Raw genomic sequence first — 9,149 nt, 5'->3', positions numbered from 1 at the left:
TGGCCCAGATGCTTGGTTGGACTGACCTCCACTCCCCGGCTTTCCTCTCATCGAACGAGCGACCCCAAGACAAAGGGAGGAATCAACTTGCCGTCCACGGATCACCAGGTGTTTACAGTCTCAGCAAGATGTGGGCTGTAAGGTCACCCAGCACTGGGACCGAAGGCATGAGATGAAGAGGAGGAGAAATCACCGCCTTGCCGTTCTCTGTCCTCTGCACTCAGGTGAATGAGTCTATCTCCTTTTTACAAAAAGATATTCAGAGTTCCTGCTTCAGTCGGGTCCCGTGCAATGGTTAGGTAAGGCTGGATTAGCCTGCCCCGCAGCCCCCAGCCCTCCCATCCCTGCACTGATGTTCTGTATTTAATTCAGGGACCAAGTGGAATATGAGTTCTTCATGCAGGGCGGGCATCTTGGCATCCCTCAGGGGAAGGGGCGCTGCCGAAGTGAAAACTGCCCCCTCTGTGACGACAAGCCAGGAACCTTACGAGCCCTAAATAACAGATGTGTGGAGTCAGGGAAGTGAAGCATTTGTGAGGTTAAAACCACTGCCAAAATCCAGGGGTACAGTGTCAAACGTTAAGACTAACAAGTGGTCCATGCTATAACACAGAACAGCAGAATCAACTGTACTGAAAAGTACGAATAAATAAATTTACTGATTGCACTTACCTGCTCTAAGAAGGGAGTGTTAAATGAATTAGTTTAATTATCTTTGGTGAGTCTTTATCTACTTTTTAAAAATACCTTTCTATTAAACAAATATTTTCTAATGATCAATAAAGTAGGCTATTACTAAATTACATTCTTCTTTTTGTTTTTTGTCGCCCTGTGTGGCAATAAATTACATTCTTTACAACACAAAGAAATACATATACATGAAATATATAAAAATGGAAAAATACCTTTTTTAGAGTAATATGGTTATGAAAGGATTTCTATACTAGAGAAAATGTGTATCATCATTTCCTAAGATGGTTTCACATTCATGAGACACATTCAATATCTCATTCTCAGGCTGCCACTGTACCTCTGGGCATTTCTAATGTTTTTCTTCATTTGAACTCCTTCTTTTTAATGAATCACCAGATTGCCACTAGTCTGAGTAAAAGTCCCATAGAGTTGGTTATACAAGCAGTATAGTGACGTGTGGTACCTCCTGACAGTGTGGTTGTGAACAGAATGTGTAAATCTCTGCACATGTAAGAGCGTCACAACACACAGCCATACAGTAACACAATACAGTGTTCAATCTTCTTCCTGGATGAATTGTTTCAACATAACAGTGCTCCGGAGATAAGACCTGGCTGGTGGGTAAACACATCAGGATCAGCATAGGCTGCAGTGAACTTAATCAAAATATTGACAACATTTATTATTCAGCATGTCACTTTTCTACAATACTAAATGCCTGACTTTCATATGATGCTAGAAACTTAAAAACAAGTCCCCTGTGTGACGGACTTGGAGGCTAAATGTTCATCTAAAGGCTGTTCACGCTAAGTCAGACAAAGCCTCTCCTTTCCAAGCCCTCCAAAGCCTTCCTTGTCACTTGGAGTACAAGCCACAGTCCTTACAATAAATAACCAGCAAGACCTCAGTTCTGCCTCCCACTCACTGGCTCCAGACAGACAGGCTTCCTTGCTGTGCTCTGTAAACACAGCCACCAGCCCCTGCCTCAGGGTCTTTGCAGGTACTGCTCCCTCTTCTGAGAACACGCTTCATTCTCCTTCATTCTCAGGCTATTATTCAAATGTTACCTTCTTAGAGAGATATTCCTTAGCCATCTTTTAAAAATTGTATCATCACCAGAATATTCCCTAAATCTCTTCTCTTCTTGCTTTGTTCATAGCACTTATAAATATACGTCTCCACAGTTTATTTATGTATATATTACCTCCCTGTCTTCTCTTTCTCCGCACTAGACTTTGAGTTCCATGAGGACAGGTTTTGATTGCTTATCCACTGCTTGCAACCCTAGAGCCTACAAGAGTGCCTCGTATACAATCAGTTCTTAATAAACGTTTGCTGAGTGATTGAATATTAACAAGTTGAAATGAGCTTACTCAACTTTTCCATCTCTTGAGAAATATACTGCATTTAAAAATATATCAAAGAGGGACTTCCCTGGTGGCCCAGTGGCAAGGAATCCGCCTTACAATGCAGAGGACGCAGGTTTGATCTGTGGTCAGGGAACTAAGATCTCACATGCCGTGGAGCAACTAAGCCCTCATGCCACAACTACGGAGCTCCCATGCCTCAACTAGAGAGCCTGCGTGCCGCAAACTACAGAGTCCATGAGCTCTGGAACCCGTGTGCCACAACTACAGAGCCCACGGGCCCTGGAGCCTGCACGCCACAGCTAGACAGAAACCCATGTGCCACAACGAAGAGTCCGCGTGCTGCAACTAAGACCTGATGCAGCCAAAAATAAAATAGCAATAAATAAATAATAAATAAATCTTAAAAAAATGTACCAAAGAGATTCTAATTTTGAACTACTCAGGAATGTATCAAATGACAATGAATATGATGTAACTTTAATGGAAAATAATGAGAAGATGCTAAGAAAATATTAACAGTGAAAAGGTGCCCCCCTCAAAGAGCAAATGGAATGAGAAACAGATCAGAATGTGCTTCTATGTTGAAAAGAGAAAAGAGTAGAATATACAAAAGCTGTGAGATAGAAAAGGGGAATAACATAGATTTGAAATTAGAAGAAAATTAATTTGAATAACTACATAGAAAAGGCAGGTGAAGACCTAATTTCTGTACTTGTCAAAGAAAAATGTATGTCTAAGGGCCATAGCAAAGCAGATAAGGTCAATGTTGATGAAGGATTTATTTTAATTTCCTAGACAGAATAGATGTGGCACAACAAAGGACAGAGCAGGTAGAACTTCATGAGACAAAAAAATATCTGATTGCACTGAAGATGCCAATTAAATGGTATCAGGAAGGCAGCGATGGTTGTACCTTGATAATTCTTAAATTTTATTTTAAAGACTAAGGGTATACTTAAAACTAATAGAATAAAGGAGTTCCTTTAGTTTTGGCGTGTGTGTATATGAGACAAAAATACACAGGTTTCAGACTCAGGAAGACAGCGTTAAAATGAGAAATTTTACTTGCGATGTGATCTTAAATGACAAAATCTTACTGAGCCTTCCTATCTTTTTCAGTGAAGATGGGAAAAGGGAACACACCTCTCAGGGTCGTTGTAAGATTAAATGAGATAATATATAAAAAGCCTATAGTACAGGCTAGAAACATACTTATTCTTCCCTGCAATTAGTATTGTAAACTATGAAGAATATAGAATAATAGAATGACAAGTTACGTTGTGAAAATAAAAATCAAATTGGACATCTTACACCTGACCACACCTTCGTAAACAGCATCTTCATTAACCTCTGTTGCCCCTTTGAGGATGCACTCTGTTTATTGTGGTGTGGAGGGGAAGGGATTCACCCTGCTTCTGTTTATTTTATGTGGCATTTCTACTGGGACATAATTCTGGAGGTGATTTAATGGTTACTGAAGCGCAGGGAGAAAATGTTGGGGAAGCAAAAAATACGGCATTAGGTTTTTTTATTTGTTATTGGTTTCGTTTTGTTTTTTACTTACTAGTTCACTGTTGGCTGTTGATTGGCGTAAGGGAAGTGGGGGGACTTTCCTGGCGGTCCAGTGGTTAGGGCTCTGCGCTTCCAGTGCACTGGGCACGGGTTCCATCCCTGGTGGGGGAACTAAGATCCCACAGCCAAAAAAAAAAAAAAGGGAAGCTGGGTGAGGGCTGAGGGTTACTTTCATATCAAGGCTAATTTTTTACTATTCAATAATGTCTGCCTTCAGAGTCCCATCTCAGAATTTGAGGTATCACCAGCACATCATCTTAGAGCACCCATGCTTGTCCTAAAAGTGAATACTATTCTGTCTGAGGCCATACAATGTCTCCTACATTCTCCTGTGTTCCATTTTTGTATGTGTTCACCACACTGAAATAGGGCGGCACAGAGCCTTACTAGGAAAATTCCACCACCCAATTCTGGTGACTCAGCCCTGACATTAGATTGAAAGTCCGCATCGATGATGTGGATGAAACTATTTAAAAGGCTTAATGCAATAACCAGAGCCAACAGTGAATCAGTATGCTATTTAAACAAAAATTGGGATACTCTCGTCTTCTCACAAACATCGTGTTTTTGTTGATTCTTCTCCTTTTTAAATCTTTCTCTCCTTTTTATTTCAATGCTACAAAACAGACATTAAGCTGTTTATTTGGGGGGTTGTTTTGTTTTTCACATTGTTTGTAAATTGTCTTATGAAACAATATAATGTTTATTCATGCAAAAAAGTGCCATAGTCAGTCAAAACAGTTTAAACTGGTGTCTCTTTTAAAATAGCCCCCGTTTTGTTTTCCCGTCGATGCACCAGACTTTTCTTCTTACCCGTCAACACTGTTGACCTTTTGGACAAATTCAGTTTTGGCTCTGGATTTCCATTGAAACTTTTTATGTAAACACACAAACACAGAATTTTTCAAATTATGGAGATTATACCATTTTAGTGCACACATAATGTAATTTTTAGATATGTTCCACTTGTATTTTCCACATCTTATGTTTTCTTTCCCAAGCTAAAAGGCGTCTTCTAATTTTACTGCTTGATTCTTCTATGACCCTCAATCTTATTTTTATTTTATTACCTTTTTTTGTTGTTGTTCTAAAACACTTCTTTCTTCCTTTGTGGAGCAACAGAGTTCAGGTATTATAGCTTCAGGTTTGTTCTACATGGTTTCTGTCCTTTTGTTCACACAAGGCCAAACATTTCTGAGAGTTTTCAAAGAAGAGATTGGAGTTCATTGAAAAGCAGTGTTTTCTGTGATAAAACTCAGCACATATTAAAGGTGTGAAGAAAATGTCACTAAGGGAAAACTCAACTCAGGTTATGGAGAAAATCAAACCACTGCCAATTCACAGGTACACGCACAGAAAACAATGCAATTACTGATTTGTCTGGCTTTCCTCTTCTTGAGGCTTTTCTGGTCTCAGAAAATATCAGAAATGTATGTGGATCCAAAGGTGGATGCCAATGAGGTGAAAGGATGATGAGGTTTTGTTTCGATGTAATTTAAATTCAGCGATGATGTTAGCGGTTAAGATGAGTGTGTCTAAGAAGGGATTCATTTCCCGTGATTTTCCTATTGATTACTGATTAAAAATGTGTATACCTGAAAAGTGATTCTGAGAGAGAGGTAAAGACATGCATTTTTAAAAGGCACTGCAGAAACTTCAGAAAGGGAAGATAACTTCAGAAAGAGAAGATATACCTACATGTACTGTTATGCCTTTTTCTCTCTTCCTAAACAGTCTTGTGCAAACACTTTGTAGTTTTAATACAACTTTAATCAATGTCAAATCACAATGCAGTGACTTCTTGTGTTAAAAGTTAATTTAATGAGGTATTTCTTCTCTGATACACAGTTTCGAAGATGACTTTATTCTTATCCCATCATTTTAACTATTGTTTCGTTAATAGAAAAATATCCAAATTTGATTCTGTGATATCTTTGTTCAGCTCAAATAAGCACAGTAATTGTAATAATTTAATATTGAAAGTAGAAAAATCTTCCCTAAAGCAAAAGAGTTAATATAATCATTTGCTATTGACTCTGAAATTTTAAACGAAAGTTTGAATAAATACACAAACACATACATATTTGCTCACTTGCATTTCTGAATTTTGATCCAATAATTAAAAATATCCGGGCTCTATGTGTTACCAATGACAGCATCTTGGGTCATTTAGAATGCGTCTGTGAGAGAAAAATGAAAAATTCATAAAGTGATTTAGCAATTGAATCTGCACAATCCAATAAATATTGGTAAATTTGCTGTGATATTCTTCTCAAATATTTGTTATTCTCTAACATATTCTGTTTTAGTTCATGAAATTCCCACCGCCTACCACTGGGAAGGGAAAGTGTTAATATATAAGCCAGGAAGATAAAGCAAAATTCATGACGTTTTTTAATATACTGCCATTTTGTGGCACATAAGGTTGCTTTGTCTACCAGGAGGTCTTCTTCTGTCCAACTAAACTTTCTGACATGAAAGGCCATCACAGGCCATGCCTGGACCATCTCCTCTGACAAGTATGAGGCGGGCTCTGCTCGTCAAGAGGGCCCCAGAGGTGCCTCTTGGCAGGAGCCTTGGCAGCATTTGTGCAGCCCCTGGAGTTACTTTCACCCCTGATGATGGCCCAGGTTCCAGAAGGTAAGACCCACATGGTGGACGTGGAGCCCACATGGCTCGGGAGCCCCACGCCACGCAGGGGCCACTGCTCCCCAAAATGATGCACAGGCCTGTGCTTCAGTCTCCTCAGGGTCAAGCCAACTCAGGAGCTGCTGCCTTGGGAGAAGCCCAAAGCCAAGGGTACACTCAAGTGTTTGTAATTCATGTATCCTTTCCCCACATACAGATGTAATACACAAACCAGGGGTAATGTCTCATGTTCCTTAGAAGCAGCTGGTTCTTGTCAGGTTTCCAGAAGAACAGCTAGAGAGAGGAAGTGGCTCATGCAGCAAGGGAAGGTTTTATCTACCCTTTCAAACACAAGTCTAGGTAAAATTTGCTCTAATAAACATTTTTCGTTGTTGTTACTGCTAAAGAGGCTCAAGGCAAACATTCCTTTGAAGTGCATACATTTTACATAGAATATACCAATATTTCACCCTTTTCTTATCTAAAAATAATTGGGGGTGTTTTACAGGCCAACTGAAGGGATCTCCCTCCCATCCTCCCTATCCCACCCCTCTAGGTCATAGATATTAACAAATTGCTTTCCAAACAGGTAATTGTAACAATATAACTTGTGATTCCCAAACAATATATTGTAACCATATACATGCCCACCAGTAATGTGTGAGATCGCACTTTTTCCCCATCCAGCAGAGTAGATCTGGATTTAACAGCAGTGCCTGTGGAGTGTATGCTAACATCCAGTAGGACAAAAGTACCTCGCAGCCTTTCTTTTCTATAGTTTCCATACTAACTTCCAGCTAGAATTTTTTTAAAAAAACTATTGTGATCCTTTAAGATTGTATGAATTCTATGATAATTTGGGAGGAATTGATATTTTTATTCTTCTCACACTTTTCCATTTTGTTGACATTTTCTATTACTTCTTTCAATATGACTTGATTGCTTTATTTATAGAGGTCCTGTGTCTTTCCTGTGGACATTGTTTCCGAGCATTTTATTATTACTCTTATCTATTGTGGAAAGATTGTTTCCTAATTCTGTTTCTAGGCAAGTCTTGCCATCCTACAGATAAACTATTGATTTTTGTGTTTATAGCTTTTGTCAACTTTCACCTTAGCAAAACACCATCCAAAACCTGCCGAGCAGGCAAAGCTTACTTTGTTGGATCTGCTGAAATAAGAAAGAAACATACCTTGGCAGAATCTTAACCCCAAACAGGAAAAGTAGAGTGATGGGTTTTTAGGGTCTGCCTGGGTGACAGATTTTCAGACAAGTTTTTGGAGGTCGGGAACTCTTTGGGACCGGGCAGTGTGTGAGACACAATAGCTTTACACTAACGCACATATGAGACCAAGTTTTGAGCCAAGTTTGCTCAACAGTCTTGATAATTCAGGTATTTATAGCTTATCTTCAGGGCTCAAGTATTTCCCAGAGCCAGACTCTAACATCTTTCATTTTTCTCAGTCTTCACACGGTGACAGGAAAGTATCCTGGGGATATATATTTTTAATCATGAGGAAAACCAAAACCCCATGGGTTTAAGCTCTCAGCCCCCCACCCCCTTGACATACTTGTCAGCCCAGGATGGGGATTACAACCCCATTGTCTGTGAACAGAAGCAATTTCAATCTTCACTGCTTTTGGGTGAGTTGTGGATATATGATAAGGCTCTGCTGGTAGTTTTCCAGAATCTATTAGTGTCAGATTTTTTTTTTCTTTTTGCTTGAAGATCGTTTGTTGGATCACTTGAAGGGACAAAGTCCATTTACCAGTATTTTGGGGTTTTTTAAATTAAAAAAAATTTTTTTAAACATCTTTATTGGAGTATAATTGCTTTACAATGCTGTGTTAGTTTCTGCTGTATAACGAAGCAAATCAGCTATACGTATACATATATCCCCATATCTCTTCCCTCTTGCATCTCCCTCCCTCCCACCCTCCCTATGGTCACAAAGCACCGAGCTGATCTCCCTGTGCTATGCAGCTGCTTCCCGCTAGCTACCTATTTTACATTTGGTAGTGTACATATGTCCATGCCACTCTCTCACTTCGTAAAAATACGGAACACTTCACGAATTTGCATGTCAGCCTTGCACAGGGGCCATGCTAATCTTCTCTGTATCGTTCCAGTTTTAGTATATGTGCTGCCAAAGCGAGCACTACCAGTATTTTGGACTTTGGCAAAGACACATCTGAGCAAAGCAACGTGGAATAACGCTAAGAAAGACATGAGTCAGGGTTTGTAGTCCTATGTTAGGCAAGAGGCAAGGGTGCCCAAGCTCTACTTCTGTGACAAATTGCCCAGAAAGTTGCCAAGTATTGTTATTTTTCAGGCAGACACCTTCATGCCCAGGTTTGATGAGAATTTTATTTTTCTGGCCACTTGACCCATTGTTTTATTTGTCACTTAGAAAGCACTTTTAGTGCTTGATTCCAATTACGCAGAAAATCATCTTTCTTATTGCAACGAACTAGCATCACAGGAAGCTGGTTGTCATCCAAAGGAACGCAAGTATAAACAATAATTATATTGGATGTGCATCTTAATCAAAAGACACACACAAAGGAGTGACTAGAAGCATAAGAAGAAAAGTTAAATATAGGGAACGTATACACATTGTAGATAAGAGGTTTGAGTATCTGTTAATCATCTAGGTCCTTAAGTAAGTGGAGAAGAAAGCGTGGATGAAAGGCAAGAACAAAAGTGAGCAGACTGAGAGAGGGCAGTCTGCCTCTGATATTTGGAGCTTGTTTTCTGGGTCTTATAGAGAACTTGTCCCCTGTGTGACTCATCATCTTGGTCAGGGTTCTTGGATAAGGTTTATGGCCCCTGAAAAACTGACTGAGAACTTCTTACGGGTCCTGGCCTGAGATCTCTAGTTTTTC

The 9,149-nt window shown here is 39.6% G+C and overlaps 1 non-coding gene across 1 annotated transcript; it reads right to left on the bottom strand.

The window, feature by feature from the left end:
- Positions 1–8,316: 8,316 nt before the first annotated feature.
- On the bottom strand, positions 8,317–8,423 carry LOC137771095 (U6 spliceosomal RNA). Its single transcript, XR_011075309.1, has one exon. It is a non-coding gene; the product is annotated as a U6 spliceosomal RNA (small nuclear RNA).
- Between the last annotated feature and the right edge of the window lie 726 nt (positions 8,424–9,149).

The sequence above is a fragment of the Eschrichtius robustus genome, chromosome 10 (genome assembly GCF_028021215.1).
Source record: "Eschrichtius robustus isolate mEscRob2 chromosome 10, mEscRob2.pri, whole genome shotgun sequence".
NCBI classification, from domain to species: Eukaryota; Metazoa; Chordata; class Mammalia; order Artiodactyla; family Eschrichtiidae; genus Eschrichtius; species Eschrichtius robustus.
This window is presented reverse-complemented; position numbering and strand designations above follow the sequence as displayed.